At 38.5% G+C, this 4,525-nt stretch overlaps 1 non-coding gene across 1 annotated transcript; it reads left to right on the plus strand.

The window, feature by feature from the left end:
• Nucleotides 1-1,895: 1,895 nt before the first annotated feature.
• On the plus strand, nucleotides 1,896-2,001 carry LOC140853915 (small nucleolar RNA R71). The gene has a single exon (XR_012137056.1). It is a non-coding gene; the product is annotated as a small nucleolar RNA R71 (small nucleolar RNA).
• The last annotated feature ends 2,524 nt before the right edge of the window (nucleotides 2,002-4,525 follow it).

The raw sequence follows: 4,525 nt of genomic DNA on the forward strand, positions 1-4,525 counted from the left end.
TGGCTCATACTTGATTGTCCATGGAGGAGTGGTTTTATCATGTGGTGTATCCAACAATATGTTAACTTCTTTCATATATCCCTTAAAGTCATACACTCCAAAGTGAGCCAAGCAAGTATCTAAGGGTTCAGGTGCTAGAATTGTGGGTGTTGCATCTTCTATAATATCTTCTAGTGTATCTACTTTGAAGCAACTATCCATTGATGGTCCTTGGGAAGCACCAAACACATTCAGTCTCAGTTTCTTATTCCCAAACGATACGTCCATGACTCCTGTCCTACAATTGATGCATGCATTCGCCGTAGCTAGGAAAGGTCATCCTAAGATAATGGGAATTTGTCTGGGGTTGCCACTTAATTCCATATCGAGAACCAGAAAATCAACTGGAAAGTAAAACTCATCTACCTTGACCAAGACATCCTCAAGCATTCCACGTGGTTCTTTAATTGATCTGTCGGCTAACTGTAATGTGACTGATGTGGGTTTCAGTTCTCCGAATCCAAAAAGTTCATACACCGAACTAGGTAAAAGATTCACACTTGCCCCTAAATCTAGAAGAGCTTTTTCAATGTGATAATCTCCTATAACACAGGAAATGATGGGAGCTCCTGGGTCTTTAAGCTTTGGAGGAGTGGCATGCTGGACGACAGAACTAGCATGTTCAGTGAGACGTACTTTCTTTGGGATTTGTGATCTAGATTTACGTTTTTGGGTGCACAAATCCTTCAAAAATTTGGCATAAGCAGGGACCTGTTTGATTGCATCTAGAAGGAGAAGATTAATTTGGACTTGCTTAAACAATTCCAACATCTCATCGAGTTTTCCTCCCTTCTTATCTGCAGGAATAGGGGCTTTCAGGGCATCCGGAAATGGGGCTTTAGGCAAGTAAGATGATTCCGGTGCAGTTGGTTCCTTCTCTATTTTCAGGTCCTCCTTATTCTTGGGTGATTTGGATTCGGTTAGAGGTTTAGGGTCAGTCTCATTGGTTTTACTAGTGTGTTCAATGACCTTCCCATTTCTCAGAGTCATGATTGATTTGGCATGTTCAGAAAAAGCTTCTGGGGTATTATAACTCTCAATCACAAATTGCCCTCTTGGGTTGCTCTCGGGTTGGCTAGGTAATTTTCCTTCTTCCCTCCTACTGAATGCAGTCGCTAGTTGACCTATTTGGGTCTCTAGCTTAGCAATGGATTGTGTGTGGGAGTTAAGGATTTGAGTGTTGACTTCTAATCTTTCTAGTGCTTTCAGGACTTTTTCCTCAAAAGCTGAGCTGTGACCAGTAGTAGACGGTTGAGGAACATTTTGGAATTGATGGTATGGTCCATGCCTATATGTTGGGTCTTGATATTGAGGTCGAGGTGTGGCAGGACCAACCACTGGTTGTGGTCTCCAGGAAAAATTTGGATGGTTTCTCCAGCCGGGGTTATAAGTGTTCGAATATGGATCGTTTCCTGGTCTGCGAGCTTGTTGGACTTGAGCTTGCTGAACTTGCTCATGCACAAACTCAGAAAATTGAGGTGCGGCTGGGCATTCACTAACAAAATGGTTCGGACTTGCACACAATGCACAAACTTCTTGGATTGGATTAGGTGGAATCGGGGATTGTCCAGTGTTTAGAAGACGATCTAATTTTTGGGACAGTTCATCTACCTTTTGATGGATATCTATGGCATTTCCTACTTCATATATTCCACCTCTTTTTGAGTTTAACATGGGTTTATCTCTAATAGAGGCAGACATATGATGTAATGAATTTTCACTTAAAATTTCAAACAGTTGCCATGCCTCATCCTCACTTTTTAGCATAAATGTCCCACCGCATGATGCATCGACCATTTGTCGATGTCTTTCAGAGAGCCCATCATAAAAACATTGGATTAACTGCCACTTGGGTACAGCATGGTGGGGATATTTTCTAATAAGGTCTTTTAATCTCTCCCATGTTTCATGAAATATTTCTCCATCTAATTGGGAAAAACTAGTTATGGCTTTCCTTATTTGATTAGTTTTTCCTATGGAAAAATATTTCTTGAGAAACTCTCCTTGCAGCTGGTCCCAGGTTGATATAGTCATGGAATCCAAAGTATGTAGCCAGTATTTGGCTTTGTCCTTGAGTGAGAAAGAGAATAATTTCAACCTAAGAGCATCATCGGAGAAGTTGTGAATTTTGACAGTTGAGCATATCTCAAGAAATTCTTCAAGATGTTTATAAGGGTCTTCATTACTAAGTCCATAAAATGAAGGTAACATTTGGATTATACTGGACTTAATTTCATATTGAGTGGCCTCCACAGGGGGTACTTGAATACAAGGAGAGTAGGTATATGTGGAAGGAGTAAAGTACTCCTTCAATTGCTTGGGTGGATCATTCTCCTGATTTCGGTCCATCTTTTTATGTCTGTTGGCTCTAAAGGTTCTTTCTATTTTTGGATCAAAAGGTTGGATTTCTGGTCGTAACGATCTACGGCCAAGCATACACCTTACAATTATACTGTAGAGCACACACAAAATTTTTTTTTTTTTTTTTAATATATATTTTTATAATAAAGTGAGAAAAGAATGAAGAAAATCTAAAGAGAAGAACCTAAGAATCTTAAATCTATGAAAAGGGAGAAATTAATTAATGTTTAGATGTTAATTGCAATCAACTTAAACAATCATAGACTCTCTATCCTAAGGTTAACTTAGATCTAGACAGCTCCTAACTTTCAAGATTACTTTTGAGCACTCCAAGCTCAAGACTGACTAACTGACTCGGCCAGGTAAGCGTAAGATGTGGGAGGTTCCCTGCTCGTTGCTTTCCTTAGACACCAACTAAGTTGGCCAGGTCAGTCAACGGAACCAATTGAAAACCACTTTCTTTAACCACTTGCCTTAGACACCGAGCAATTAACCAATCCGCACTCGGTTCAACTCTAGAGCTTTCTTATCCTATTGAGCTCGAAATTCCTAGGGTTGACGTCTAGTTGATTTTAAATTAAGGTCTAGGTTATGCAAATGCAAGGGAGTGATTTGTGGGCCAAGGAAGGGTGATCAACTCCCCACCTTATCTGGTTAATGGGTTATTGCCCTTAAGATCAATTATGGAGATGCAATGCAAAGAAACAAGGTGTCCAATCAGGTTGGAAATTTTTATATTTGAGGTTACGCTATTTTAGTTAAGTGTTATGAAATGTCAGTGTTTTTTTTTTTTTTATATATAATTTTATCTTGTTGTATATTTTTTTTTAATTTTTTTTTTTAGTTTTGCAAGAAAATAAATTTAAGTGATTAAGTCTAAAAAGCAATAAATTACTGGGCTATGAAAAGTAGCAAATTATTCTAAGCAGCAAAATTCTAAATAGTAAATTAGTTATGCAAGGTAATTCTGTAATTATGCAAATAAGATTATCTAGCTAGAAAGCACTGAAAAAAAAAATTAAAATGAGAAATAAAAATTAAAAAGTATATATATATTTTTTTTTTTTTTTTAAAAAAATTTAAAAAAAAAATTTTTTTCAATTTTTTTTTTTAATTCAACCGTGCCAAGATCTCCGGCAACGGCGCCAAAATTTGGTGCGTAGTCGTTGATAGCACCAAAAATAACTCTACTCACTACGTAGGTAGGATGAGTCGAGATCGTATCCTCAGGGACCTTGGGCTAAGTTGAGATTGCAAGGTAAAAGAAAGAAGCGTTGTTTTTGATTTAAAAAATAAATTATCGTAAAATTGAGGTAATTAAAAATAAAGAGCTCGGGAGTTTTGAATTAATTTGCACTAGCAGAGTTGTATCTCTTTTTTAACTAAATAGATGTGATTAATCTTAGGAAAAATACCTGTCTTTCCTCGGCACGCTCCGTACCCGTAGATCACGGCGCGTCTCCGGAAAGACTAGGTACACAACTCTTCTTTCCTCGGCACGCCCCGTATCCGTAGATCACGACGCGTCTCCGGAAAGTAAAAGTTGTTCCTAATATTAATCTAACAAGAAAGCATAAATAAAAGCATATGATATAGAGCAAATAAAGAACTCATGACAATTTAAATAAAAAGCATAATCTTTATTGCATATAAAGAAATACAGGAAAGTTTAGAACAATAAACCATCTCTGTGTCGTTACAAAATTTCTTCTCCACTCCCGAGACTGCTAGCCTAGCTGCTCATGAAGTAGTCCCTTTCTATTCCTCTATGCAAGGCTTTAGAAGAATTTCTGGGCTCCCCCCTCTAATGGGAGTACAAAAGCCTTTTTATAGATATTAGGGGGGAGGAGTTTTACATGGTTTTCCGATGTGGAACTAAAAAAAAAAATACAAATCTTTCCACTTGAAATATTTCCAAATAAAAATTTTTTCTTTAATTTGCTCGCCACTGTGTCTGCGGTGCGCGCCTGCCCGCGTCCGTGCCGCGTCCCGCGTCCGTCCTCGCGTCCAAACCGCGTCCTGCGTCCAAACCGCATCCACGCGCGCCTGGTTCTTCTTTTGAATTCACGCGCGCCATATTTTTTTCTTTTGAATTCATATCACGCGCGCCAGACTTCATGCACCC

The sequence above is a fragment of the Elaeis guineensis genome, chromosome 14 (genome assembly GCF_000442705.2).
Source record: "Elaeis guineensis isolate ETL-2024a chromosome 14, EG11, whole genome shotgun sequence".
NCBI classification, from domain to species: Eukaryota; Viridiplantae; Streptophyta; class Magnoliopsida; order Arecales; family Arecaceae; genus Elaeis; species Elaeis guineensis.